A 14,734-nucleotide genomic window follows, 5' to 3' on the forward strand; every position below is an offset into this window, starting at 1 on the left:
ACAAGGAACGATCCACTCCCTCTTGATCACAAACTGTAAACATAACTCTGTGTCCCGTGTCCTTGACTTTTTTTATTGCTGTTTCATAAAGTTCCCTGATTTTACAAGTTTTAATCCCTCCCGAATAAAAGAAACATCCTAAAACAAGTTTCCTTTTTTCAATAAGCCCTTAACCATGAACACGAGTGCATGATTTGCTGGTTTCAAACTCTTCCCATGCTCTCCGAAATCCTCCCTTCCTATGATAGAATCAGAGGCTTTGTCAAAATGCAATGATTCTTTAATACTCATGGCATCAAATGCAATCCCACAAAGTGTCTCTTCTTTTGACAAAGCCTGTGCTCTTTTCTTCAGGGCTGTCAGAGTCTGTTTGTTCCAGCCAACATTTACTGAAATACCTCTGAGCCATGAGTGAAGTATTGAAACTGAAGGCAAGTGAAATACTGTGCTGAGAAATCGATAAGCCTTTGGACTTTGATAGTATAAGGCCAGAGCAAACCTCCTCTCTCGTACCCCATATCTCCTACCAGGCTTAGATCTTGCAGCATGTTGAACCTGTCCTTTGAAAAAATCCACCACTTTTGGATCTAGGAAATTGCTGGCTTTGGCCAAAAACTGCCCAGGAGTGGTAATGGCCTGAGCTTTGAGCTGCCTCACCTGCCGGTGCAGACGGCAGACCGTCTTCTGCAACAATTGCAGTTTTGATGTCTCTGAAAAAGCATACACCAATATTAAAAGTTTATTTTCACAGTGCTCTTCTCACAATTCTAAATAATAAAATATGTGCATGTTAATGCATTATTATTGCTATTAGGACAGTGAATCCAAGCAATGACATTTTGTCTGCACGCCAGCTTAGACTGGAAAGGCTTCAGTTAGATTACCTGACAGGAGTAGTATTTCCAGATGGGGTGAGAGGGTACAGCTGGAGACTTGACAGAAATAATGTCAAGATCTACAAGCACTGATTATCCATATACATCTCTGGTGTTCAGTCCCTACTGAAACATACGTCAAAATGGTGCCACACTAAAAATCTAAAAACTCTTTGTTTCTGCAGTGTTAGTCATACCCAAATCCTGTCTGCTAACTAACTTTCCTTTTCACAATTATAATCCATTAAAATGGTGGTCTCTGGGATGTGCCACTTTACCCAACAAACTAATCCTTATTACTTATTAAAACCATTTGAACATTTGCATAGATCATAATTCAATTATTATCCCAGCTCTTCCACATGTCCATCCAGTGTAATGTGGGTGATGTGGGATGGTTCAGCCTCATGTCTCCCATGCATACATTAAGTTTAGAGAATAATACTGTTCCTTGTAGCTCCCATTTCCCTGATACTCACGACTATCCCTTTAATAATAACGTATGAAGAATCACATTTCTTGATTTCATAATACAAGGAAAAGCCTGAGTATGTGATTAAAGATGGGATATTAAAGAGCAGGGACATTGACCTCATTTCTAGGGTGCTGCCATGTTTGGGAGTGAATGGTAACCATGATCACATCGGTAGCATGGACAAAGGTTTGTTAATGGCACTTCAGGGTTATGCTACCTCTCCAAAGATTGGCCAGTCATAGTTTAAAGTGGAACAGGATAAACAAGAGACAGGCAGGTATCTGTGGACACTACTGTTACTATCAATTGCCAGCCTATGGCAAAATTTGAACCTATGCTATCAAAAACATAAGACCCATGTTCTGATCACTCACTACTGCCATAAGAATATAATAAACAGTTTAAATGTCATTCAAAATATCAACCTTTTTACATATATTTTCTTAAGATATGTACTGGTGTAACAGTTATATATTGAACTCAGTTTGTATGCAGGGATGTGAGGTATATTATTAAGCTGTAATGTTTCCAACACATTAGTTGTGGTCATAACAACACTGAACAGTAACTAGAGGATAAATTATCACTGAGCACAAGAGGTTGCTTACTATATTTTGGTGAGCTTGATGGCCGAGTCGAGTTTCCTCCAACCCCTTCAGTTTCACACCCTGTTGAGAGGCAATTTCTTAATCACAGTGAAAAATTGATGCAAATGGTCACTAAAGTTAATTATTATACTTGGCTTCACAAATTTTGGCACAGAATTTAGGGAAGGACTAACAGACTTGGCGTGAGTCACTGTTGAGGTAAATGATCTCGTGCACTCATTGGGCTATATGTACATTGTTATAATGTATATTATTGTTACGTTAAACGATGATGATGATGATGATGTATTATTGTCTTTTTTTGTCATTTTATAGGGCAGGACTACTAAAAGTAAGGCTATTAGCCTCAACTTTCTCTCTAAATCAGCATTGCTATCAGCTATATGTACAGTTATTCTTATAATTACTCTTCCTGCTGATAATGGAGATGCATGTCAGGATTAAGCATCATATACAAGGAAAGAATTGTTACATAAGGAAACAGGGAACTTTTCGGTTCATATAATAGACAAGGTTTGTTATACACAAAAAGATTGGATGTTTCAGATGTTAAAGATTTTTGGATATAACATCACCCCCATCCTCCAAATTGGTTCTTTAAAGCAAGGGTTGACTATAGCTGATTATTTTTGCGGCAGGTTTCATGACACTTTTTTTTTAATGCAAAGCATCTGAAAATTAATGATTATTACGAAATACGTCTCATGAGTAGCTACTAAAACTTGACAACCTGAAAGGATGCACCATCAAAGACTGTAAAGGACAAATATATTATATACAAAATAACATGGTTCTGTGATTATGAACAAAAAAATGCTAAGACAATCAATATCAAATTATTTCAGGATACATAAATCAGCAGTTATATGAAGGAATTCAACAACTCTCCCGGGATGCCGAAGTTAAATAAGTGAGGGAGTTTAATTTCCTTCCTTTTGTTTGTGTAAAATGATGTGGAGATATGCATGCCTAATGTGATGAGTATAAATTTATATGATGGTGAAATATCATCCACAAGGTAGGATGGTCCACGCTCAAATGCTGATTCAAACTATCAATCGCATTTCATTAATAGCTGCAATTTCCTTGAACCAACCAAACATTCAGTGAGAAAGTACTGTTTTTAATGATTTTGTTGCAATGCTGTGGTGGTCTGTCTGTTATACAGCTTTTTCATCAAAGCAGAGGAGTTATTCCCTCTCCCTCTGCTTCAGAGGAACATGATGGCGTGCTGCTCTTGCATGATTTTGTGGAGTCATAATTAGATTAATAACACAACAATCAATAAAAACTAATAGTATTCATACCAAAATCAGCACGTGGAGCTGGTGCAGTGCAATGGGGAGCACACTCATCAGTGTCAGGCTGCAGCTCATTATTTTCATGTGTGGCTTGGGGGACAGTGAGCAGCTGTGTGTGGGGTAGGATAATGCCACATTCCTCTGGGGGTGGCTGAGTTCTGTTCAGCTCCACTCGTGGCCTTTTTCTTGGACTCTCCTCTTCGGCTGCCACATTCTCTTGGGTGTTACCGAAACCTGTGCTCGGTTCAGTTGGGATGTGGTTTTGTAAGACTTGGAATAATATTCGACAGCGAAACATGGAAGGAAACGTAAGAGTATGTCCACATGGTAAAATACAGAGATGAGAAATGCCAAGTGGGTTTGTTGGTGTACCCGGGAATTAAGAGGCCAGGTGATGTTATGATCATGCAGGAAGAGTTATGGGGTATGATATAAACTGACTTCATTAGTTAAGTGATTAGAAGAGGTATATTGAAATTATTTGGATACTGAAAGGATGTACATAAGGGGACAACTGGGTGAGAAGGGAAAGAGATGCAGATTTTGATGATGTATAGCTAGTTACACCAATGAACACTTAGGACATACACATTCACAAAGGCCACAACTTTGGCTGCTAGACGGAAAAACACTAGATTTAAAGTACCAGAACACTGAAGGGATTAATAATAAGAAAAGCAATAATAATAAATGAGTATAGCTAAATATAGTTATGATATTTTTGTTTATGTTACTATTGATATTAGAAATTTTAAACACTAATGATATATTAATATAAATATTGATAAATCAATGAAAATTGATACATTAATTGTATTAATACTACCACTAGTAATATTAACACTGCACCTAAAAGACTGAGCAAAACACTGAATCTGAAATAAAACGATAATTGAGCTGTCTCTGTCTGAAAGTTATGTGAAGCTTGCTCCATGCACCGTGATAGGAATGGCATGGATGTAACCAGGTTGCTGAGATACTTATGGTCACCAACCAATTGTATGGCACCAATTTGTGTTGGAAGCATTGGCGGCCAACATCAGAATGAGCGATTCATCATAATGCAAGATTACCAGGAAAAAACATGAAGTAAAGGATGTCAGTGACACAGACAACATTAAATTGCAAACTTGAAAATCACCAAAGTATGAAGATAAAGTAAAACAACAACAATAGTAATGAGCATGGCAAAATATTACTGGCTTATTACAATGTAAAGTAATTACCATAATTATTTTTCACTAACCATAATGTGGCAGCACAATCTGTGTAGAGGAGAGTTCCAACTCCATTGGCTCCAAGTCAATGGCGGCTGCATTGTGGGATGATGCTGAGGTAAGCAAATCAATCAAAAGTAAGTGATAATGATTACAAAACTACTATTTGTTCTTATCTGTCAAGTGAATAAACTCAACCCATCAAGTGTGGAAATCTAGCTTGTGTTCAATGCATCAAGGTTTCTTTCACTATTAGTCTGTTACCAACTCATGCATTGCATTTGGTACACAAGAAAATGCTGTGACTATTACCCGGGAACCCAGTGGGTGGTTGCTCCTCATGGCCATCTGCAAAATAGATAATGGGTATAAGTATTACATTTACTAACAAACACACACACACACACACACACACACACACACACACACACACACATGAGAGAGAGAGAGAGAGAGAGAGAGAGAGAGAGAGAGAGAGAGAGAGAGAGAGATTAAGAAAGTCATAAATAAGGAGCATGCATAACTTCGTCTTACCTGTGTGACGTGGGGTTGCAGTCGGCAGCAGCTGGCCCTTGCTGCCAAAATGAACCCCATCAAAGTGGTCACTACAGATGGCTTGAGTATGCTTTTGAAAGCCAATTTTCAAGGCTTTCACCCACTGGAGGCACCTGCAGTAACAACATGGTAATTTTAACTAATTATTGTTAATCAATACAAAATGTAATGTAATGAAAGAAAGCAACAGACCTTAAAAAATTATATAATCTTTAACCCTTAGACAGCAGTGGAAATATACATAGACAGTTCTAAATTCAGTCAGTCAGTTTGAATGGCAGAAATATAACAACACTTAGAGATTGCGGTAGGATCTATAGTAGACGATACAAAAAAATATCTACGTATTATGCAGAGTAACTATATATATTTATGCTACGGTCCAAAGGTCGGCAATGACTATATGTATAGAGTATAGACCATTCATTTTTGGGGAGCTACTCTTCAAATACTGCTGTCTTCTAAGGGTTAATATGAAAGTAATATTGGCTGCAATGCAATACCTGTTTATAATGAATGGATATGTTTGACTTTGGTACCCCTTACAAAATTTAATTTGAAACAAACTGAAAATAAAAAAAACATATTTACATATAGATTTATTTTCAAAACACTTATGATGCAATGCAGGGCATATACAGGGGCCTTGTCCGCCCTCGTATGGAGTATGCATCTCATGTGTGGGGGGGCTCCACTCATACAGCTCTTCTGGACAGAGAGGAGGCTAAGGCTCTTCGTCTCATCAGCTCTCCTCCTCATACTGATAGTCTTCTACCTCTTAAATTCCGCCGCAATGTTGCCTCTCTTTCTATCTTCTATCGATATTTCCACGCTGACTGCTCTTCTGAACTTGCTAACTGCATGCCTCCCCCCCTCCCGCGGCCCCACTGCACTCGACTTTCTACTCATGCTCATCCCTATACTGTCCAAACCCCTTATGCAAGTTAACATCTTCATCTTTCATCCCTCACGTAAACTCTGGAACAATCTTCCTTCATCTGTATTTCCTCCTGCCTACGACTTAAACTCTTTCAAGAGGAGGGTATCAGGACACCTCTCCTCCCGAAACTGACCTATCTTTCGGCCACTTCTTTGGATTCTTTTTAGGAGCAGTGAGTAGCGGGCTTTTTTTTTTTATTAATGTTTGCTTTTTGTGTGCCCTTGAACTGTCTCCTTTGCTGTAAAAAATAAAAATAAATAAAAAAGGGCAAATTTAAACAGACTGCTCTTTCCTTTTTTTTTTTTTTTTTTTTACAACAAAGGAGGCAGCTCAAGGGCACACAAAAAAAGAAAACAATAATAAAAAAAAGCCCGCTACTCGCTGCTCCTAAAAAAGAAACAAAAGAGGTGGCCGAAAGGAAGATCAAACACGGGAGGAGAGGTGTCCTGATACCCTCCTCTTGAAAGAGTTCAAGTCGTAGGCAGGAGGAAATACAGATGAAGGAAGATTGTTCCAGAGTTTACCAGCGTGAGGGATGAAAGAGTGAAGATGCTGGTTAACTCTTGCATAAGGGGTTTGGACAGTATAAATCTGTGTTTTGTCTTCCCATTATCATAATGTATTTAGTCCAAGGCAACTTCAAGTGTATACTTGTATATGTTCGGTTTAAATGAAATCCTCACTCTGCATATGAAAAAAAAATACTGACTAATTTTGTGTTGCCAAATATATACCTGTCCTTAGCAAACCTTCATGAAAGGCCCCAGTAGTTAGAATGTATCTGAGTAAGGATCGAGGAGGCCTCTTGTGAATTAGCTCAGTAATAGGACGGTGTCATCTAACAGTACTTCGGCATATGTATATGAGTCAATGTCACATAATAATTTACCTCTGGCTATGCATCAAGTGCAGCTTCTTTCAGATTTGGATAATACTGAATGAATTGCAGCATATATATATATATATATATATATATATATATATATATATATATATATATATATATATATATATATATATATATATATATATATATATATATATATATATATATATATATATATAGGTCAAAAGATTCAAAATTACAGGATGTAGACATTATAATGTGTGAATATTAACTTTGTGTGAGATATGGCTGCAATTCATTCAGTATATATATATATATATATATATATATATATATATATATATATATATATATATATATATATATATATATATATATATATATATATATATATATATATATATATATATATATATATATATATATATATATATATATATATATATATATATATTATATTGCATTTTGGCAGCGAGGCAAGGTTAGGTAAATTTCTGAAATGTGATATGCTTCACACTTCTTGTCACTGGCAATCAACGATTAAGTCAGCGGGTCAACTCCAGCAACAGTTTGCCTTCCTTATGATTTTGTGAGGGGTTAAGGGTTTCTTCTTCCTAATTTAACTGTAATGTGAGGAGATAACTTTGACAAAGCCTGACCTGACCTCTTACCCAGCCAGGCCTGTGGCCGGCTGCATCGATGCATTGAAAAAGTAAATTCACTGCTCAGTATAATACATAAATCGGTCCATAAATCTTTCACGTCAACATAAAAATCTAAGGGTTGAAAAAAAATCATAGACCTTTAAGATGAGGACGGTTATAAGTAGGTGCCTTGTATTATCTTGAAGAACAGTCACCCCAGTGTTGTCTGAGGGGATCTGTGGACTGCTTGAATGGCTTGTGTACAATATACATTACGTATTTCGCTTGCCTTCAGAGCACTGTTGTGTCTAGTTGCTCGCAGAAATTCATTATTTTGCGGAAGTTAGAAGACAGAATTTCCACATATATCTTCACTTACCGTCTGGCATCCTTTGGGAATAAATGGAGCTTCACACCAGGGTGTGTTCTCCGTTTCTTCCCACAAACACAGCACATTTGAGATTTGGAGCCATGGCGGGCAGTTACACGAGGGGCCGGTGTGTTGATATTTGAATGACGGCAGTGTTGCCGTCGATCTGAGAAAGACGTCTGGAAGTAGCGCTATAATAACCAGTATATCGGTTAGCCCAAGATAATCTTATCCACCCACTCTTTGCCCCTACAAACCAACAAATCTATGTAAATAATTACTGGAGGAACTAAGTCAGCGTGCTGCTAAAACACTGAGGTTGAGAGAAAAAACATGTTTTGAAAGAAAGGCAGTTGGGCACAACCTCGGTTCATTCCTGTGTGTATACAGACAGTTAAAACACATAAAGCACATCTAACCACTGCTAACCTCCCACAAATGCAGATAAAGTAATATAAGTATAACTACGGTACAATAACAGCATTACTAACATAACATGCAGTCAGGCTATATCTACCGGGTAAATATATTTAGCTCTTACTGTTCATTTTAATATTTTCCTTTCTATATGTTTTTTTTATTTAAAATGGGAAATAACCAGACTGAAGAAAAAAAGTAGCAACATTTGCTGCTTGATCCCATGTAGCAACACTGCTGATTGGTACTGGGGGGTGGGAGTGGGTGTCAGGAGGGGGGGAGGCGCCTGGATGTAAACAAAGCTGCTCCTGCGCCATCTGTTGCAACCGACATACACCACCATCTGCCCACGGTCTCCCATAGAGGCCCCCTCTCCTGTTCTATAGTCTCCTTGTGAGAGACGGTGAGGTGCTGAGAGGTTAAGAAAACATGTTGATGAGAAGGAGAAAAGACATGCTGGAAGGGAGTTGAGGGAAAAGATATTTGTATTATTGTTCTAGGATTTTTATTTTTTATTTTTTTTACGTTGTTGCCTATTGCGCCGGTAGGCATCTTCCCAGTGGGGCCTGATGGTCGGCCCAAGGCTTCTTCCAGGTGGGGCCTGATGGTCGGCCCAGCCCGTTCTGGCGCAGGCGAGTGTTTATAGTGGCGCCATCTTGCATTGGCTCATGCTGCCCCCCGGAACTCGTTCTTGATTCGCTTGGACGGCTTCCTCTAGAGTCCGGGTTGATGGGTGGTCTTCAGGACAGCATGTGGGTAGTTTTAAGCCACTCGGCGGTGACTGAAAAATCCGAGTGGTAGCGTGAGGATTCGAACCCGCGTCGTCCATCACGCGGCGAATGTGGGTCCAGTACGCTATCACTTCGGCCACCGCCTACCACTATTAGAATTATGATATTTTCAAGGTAATTATTTTTTATTGTTATAGGGTGTTGGTTTTTAGTATTAGTATATTAGTATCAGTATTTTTCAGGAGTATGATGTTTTCAGTATTTGTATTAGCACTAGTATTTTCAAAAGAATTATTTTTAGTATAGTATCCGCCCGGTGCCACCAAGCTGGGATTTTTCAGCCGCCGCCGAGTGGCTTAAAACTACCAACATGCTGTCCAGAAGACCATCTATCAAACCGGACTCTAGATTCTAGGATTAAAGATGAGCTCCGGCAGGGCAGCATGAGCCAATGCAAGATGGCGCCACTATAAACACTCGCCTGCGCCAGAACGGGCTGGGCCGACCATCAGGACCCACCGGGAAGAAGCCTTGGACCGACCATCAGGATCCACCGGGAAGAAGCCTACCGGCGCAATAGGCCAAGGCGTAAAAAAAAAAAAAAAAAAAAAAAAAAAGCATTAGTACACTTTTAAAGGAGAAAAGAGATCCTAGAAGAGGAATCGAGGGAGGAGATATTCGTGTTATTGTTATTAGTATTAATATTAGTATTTTTCAAGAGATTTTTAGTAGCCCATAGTATTAGCATTATTATTATTATGCGAATCGCAGTAAAAATGGTAAGTACATTCCACAAAAGAATATCTCAGGTGGAGGATGAAGTTACTATAAATACAGTGTGTGAAGTGGGCTGGAGGAGAAGAGGTGAACCACGGGAAGGGGAATTCCTGTCTCGTGTCGCTGTCTTTTGAACGACGCCTGTACAGTATTGACGGAAGTGGAATGTACTTAGGGACACGTGTAGCACTTAAGAGGTGTTCGGAGAGCGGTTCGAACCGAGGTAATTAATGTCTGTATTGATATATTCCTCAGCCACTTGCATTCTAATATTACAAACGGCATGCCTTGTTTTTGAATAAATCTTCTGTATTATACGCTTTATGCAATTAACTCCTCCTCCTCCTCCTCCTCCTCCTCTTTTCCTTCTTCTTTATCTTTTTTTCTTTCTCTATTTTCCTCCCCCCCACCCCCACCCCGCGCCCTAATAGTCTCTTTCCCTCACATTCTCATTACATTCTATTCACCCTACTTGCATAATTTTCGCCTCTTCCTCCAGGTCCTTCTTTTAAACTGTCCTTATTGGCTACTTTATTCTTTCTATCTTTATTTTTTTCTACTTTAACAATTTATATTTTCCTGTTCTTCATTATCCTTTTGTTTTATTCATTTATTTTACCTTCAGCTACACTATTCTTTCCATCATGATATATTTCTATTTTAACACTTTTTTTATCATCCTGTTCTTTACTCTGCTTTTTTCGTTCATTTATTTTACCTTTAGCTAATTTAATCTTACTGTTGTCCTTTTTTTGCTTGCCCCCCTTTTTTTTCTTCTTTGCCCTCTTCCTTTTTTGCTGCCTACTTAATCTTCTCCCTCTTCGTTATCTTCGCATCCTTGTTCCTTGTACCTGGCTCCTTTACTTTCTATACTTTTATCACAATTATTTTTCCGTTAATTTTTTCGTCTTCCTCTTCCTTTTTTTTTGCCGTTCACTCCATCAGCTTCCTCTTCGTTATCTCAATATCTTTTTTCCGTGTTACAAATTCCTTTACTTCCTTTCTAATCTCATTGCCTACCAGATAAGGAAGACAGAAAAAGAGCAATCCCTTACGACTCTTTTTCCTAGTCTTCCTCCTCCTCTTCCTTCTCCTCCTCACTGCATCAGAACTTTTGCAATTCACTCAAATCTTTCAACATATTCCTCCAATCCCTTAAACGACGGACACAGAGGAGGTAGTGGAAGTCAATAGCCAGGATCGAAACTGTTATTCATTCCACTCTTCCTCTTCGTCTTCCTGTCTCACTCTTCTTCCTTCTTCTCCTCCTGATCCTTCTTCATGTAGCGTTGAATCCTGTTCTACTGATCCTAATGTTTCTTCGATTCTCCTAGTTCGGCAGATAAGAGAGAGAGAGAGAGAGAGAGAGAGAGAGACGACAGCATGGCTTTAGAAAGGGACGCTCCGCCTCTGACCTCCTCCTCCTGCTGTCCAAGGCCTGGCACGATAGTCTGGATTCAGGCCGTCCCTCGCTCGTCGTTGCCCTCGACATCGCAGGGGACTGTGTGTGGCATGGCGGCCTGCTTGCCAAACTTCAGCAGCCCGGGGTCACGGGACTGCTGTTGGAGCTGCTGTCGTGCTACCTGCGAGGCCGCAGCCTTAAAGTCGTTGTGGGGGGATGCACGTCTGCAACGCACCCGGTGGAGGCCTCTGTTCCCCAGGGGTCGGTCCTGGGCCCCATCCTATGGAACATCTTCCTAAATGACCTCCTCCAGAGCCTCCCGGCAGTCTCAGCTTCCGCAGACGACTGCACCCTGAGTTGCAGCTACTCCAGGGAGGAGGCCGAAAATGCCACTGACAGCACCAACCGCCAACTTGGAGATATCACGGCCTGGGGAAGACGGCGGCAAGCCTCGTTTGCTGCCGAGAAGACCCAGGCCATGATTATATCACACTCAGGTGAGAACGCCAGAGCTCTCGAGGGGCAGCTGAGGTTTGGAGACGACACCCTGGCCATTAGGGACTCCATGAACATCCTGGGGGTGGAGGTCGACTCCAAACTCAGCTTTGACCGCCACCTCGAGAACGTGGCGCACAAGGCGTCCCTGAGAGTGACACTCCTGCGTCGAGTCCGCCACCTTCTCGACACTGATGGACTCCTAAGGCTGTATAAGGCCCATGTGAGGCCCATCATGGAGTACAGCCCCCTCACATGGATGAGTAGCGCCCAGTGCCACCTCTCCCTGTTGGACCGGGTGCAGAGGCGTGCCGAACGCCTCATATACGGTGCCAGTGACCAGCAGCACCACCAGCAGCAGCAGCAGGGACGACAAATGGGACACCGGCAATGGCAACAACAACAACAACAGCAGCACCACCGTCACCACCCGAGACAGGACGTCCCCCGCCACCAGATGGATAGTCTGGAGCACCGCAGGAGGGTCGTCGCCCTCACAGTGCTGCACAAGGCCCAGGTGCAGCACACACCACACCTCGCGGCCCTCAGAGTCCCGTGGAGGAGGTCAGGGCGAGCTACGAGAGCGGTAGCGTCCGACGATCTCCTCGAAGTCCCGAGGACCCGTACGCTGAGGTGTCAGCGGGCCTTCACCTGTGCCACAGCAACACTGCGGAACGCCCTCACGGCCGAAGTGGACCTATCATTCCTGAGGACCCAGCGCGAAAAGACAGCTGCCCATCTGTGGTGTCCCGCACGCCCCCTTTAAGTGACAGTGTCTAGGAACAAAACGGACTTATAGGGGGCCACTCCCACACTAATATAGAAGAACAGACTACTGGGGTAGCTTTGGAATAAATGCCCTTATGGAAGAGGGCTCCTTTAGCTAGTGTCACCTTATGCCCCTTTTTGTATACTTTTGTTTGAATAAGAGAGAGAGAGAGAGAGAGAGAGAGAGAGAGAGAGAGAGAGAGAGAGAGAGAGAGAGAGAGAGAGAGAGAGAGAGAGAGAGAGAGAGAGAGAGAGAGAGAGAGAGAGAGAGAGAGAGAGAGAGAGAGAGAGTGGTCAACATTGTGTTCATCATCTTCTTTCTCCTTCTCTTCGTCTTCTTTTTCTCCTGCTTCTAAAATCACTAGTTAGTCATTTCTCTCCTAGCTAACACGTTCTGCTCGTCCCCTTAACAAAAAGATGGTAAAAAATAATTGATGTATATACGTTTCCTACTTTTTTATCCGCCCTATATTCCCTTATCATCCTGGCTTCACATTTATCAGTACTTCTAATTTCAATTGTAACGACAAAATTACTACTTTCTGCTTTTCTCATTTTCTCAGCCTCTCTTCAGCCACTGTTATTACCCTCATTAACTCCTCGTTTGATCTCCTTTTTTTAAAGCATCAAAACCCATCCATTTCAACTCGTTCCTTTTATTCCTCATCTTTCTCAAAGTTCTCCTCCTCCTGCTCGTTCTCTTCCTTTTCCTCAACGGATCGGAGCCTCACCAATCCCTTCCTATCACTTTTTTTTTTATATAGCCATCACGCCTTTCCCTCCTCCCTCGCCCTACAAACAAGGCAGTGGAGACTGGAGACCAATCCCCATTACAGCTCCCCTTCCTTCCTTCTCTCTCACCAAACCCTCCCTATCCTTAGTAGCCTCTCAGTACCCTTCTCAGCAATCACGCCTGTCTCTTCTCACTTTCCCTACAAACAAGAAGACAGGAATGATCAACCACAACTCCATCTCCTCTCTCCTCCCCGCAGCCAAGGGAGAGAGATTTTCCGATAAAGTGATAGAAATGAACGGCTACAAAGAGGAAAATAATAACATCAATATATTGAAATGTGAAACACAAGGAAAATTAGTAAAAAAATGGGAAAAATAAAATTGATTAGGAATGAAACGAAGAGACAGAGAAGGAAATAAGCAGAAAAGACAGAAAACACTCAGACAGGCAGACAGTCAATACGAATAGATGAATCTACACGCGTGGAAAGACAGACGAGAGAGAGAGAGAGAGAGAGAGAGAGAGAGAGAGAGAGAGAGAGAGAGAGAGAGAGAGAGAGAGAGAGAGAGAGAGAGAGAGAGAAACAATCCGCAATATCAAAAGCTTCGTTCAACGAAGAAAAAGAAAGAAAAAAAATGCAAGAGCAAAGCATTCAGTCTTGCAGAGTGAACAACAACAACAACAACAACAACAACAACAACAACAACAACAACAAGTAACAAAAAGGTAACACAGTCTAAAACAAAATACACAACACTTTTTTTTCCCTTCCTCTCCTCCTTCCTTCCTTCCTTCCTCTCCACCTTCATCCAGTTCCACACACTCCCCTCCACCACAAACCTTCTTCCTTCCTCCTTTCTCTCCCCTTCCACACATCTTGTCATTTATCTGCATTTTGTACTCCTGTTTTTCCTGTTAGTATTAACTTCTCTTTCGTTATTTGTCTTTGTTCTTTTCTGTTTCTCTTTCATTCATTTTTTTCCTCATCCGTCTTTCTCTTTCTTCTGTATAACCTTTCTTCTCCTCACCTTTCTTTCCTTCCCTGCATCTACTCTCCCCTTGTAGTCCCCCCAGCATCACTTTTCCCTTTTTCCCCTTCCCACCTATTTCGTTATCTCTTTTCCTTCTCCTTCTCTCCTCTTCCCTATCCATTGCATAACTTTCATAGCATCCCTTTCCTCTCCACTTGAGCTCATCATCTATTCCCTCCTTCTCACCCATCCTTCCCCCTCCCCCCCTTCCCCCGGTGTGTACTCACGTGGGTCGCGGGGCAGCACGTGGTACCAGGTGACGGGCGCTCCCCTGATGGCGCCCTTCACCACGCACGTGATGTTGATGTCGCTGCCCGCCTTCATGAAGATCTCTCTCGAGCCGGTGATGCGCGCGCTGGGGACTGGGGGGGAGAGGCGGGGAGGGGTTAGATTAGGGGTGACAGGTGTGAGGTGTAGGAGGTAGTGTGTGTAAGGGTGTAAAGGGGTGTGGTGGAGAGGAGGGCGGGAATATTGAGTAGAGGACTTGAAAAAATGATAAAATCTTAGGTCCTTCGCTCTACGGTTTACACTGGCAGAAAAAATCA

The 14,734-nt window shown here is 41.5% G+C and overlaps 1 long non-coding RNA gene across 1 annotated transcript; it reads right to left on the minus strand.

Moving 5' to 3' along the window:
* Positions 1–4,502: 4,502 nt before the first annotated feature.
* On the minus strand, positions 4,503–5,146 carry LOC126992065 (uncharacterized). Its single transcript, XR_007746136.1, has 3 exons — positions 5,011–5,146; positions 4,789–4,824; positions 4,503–4,589 (listed from the first exon to the last, which is right to left on the minus strand). It is a non-coding gene; the product is annotated as an uncharacterized LOC126992065 (long non-coding RNA).
* Positions 5,147–14,734: the final 9,588 nt, after the last annotated feature.

Source organism: Eriocheir sinensis, unplaced genomic scaffold (genome assembly GCF_024679095.1).
Source record: "Eriocheir sinensis breed Jianghai 21 unplaced genomic scaffold, ASM2467909v1 Scaffold393, whole genome shotgun sequence".
NCBI lineage: Eukaryota > Metazoa > Arthropoda > Malacostraca > Decapoda > Varunidae > Eriocheir > Eriocheir sinensis.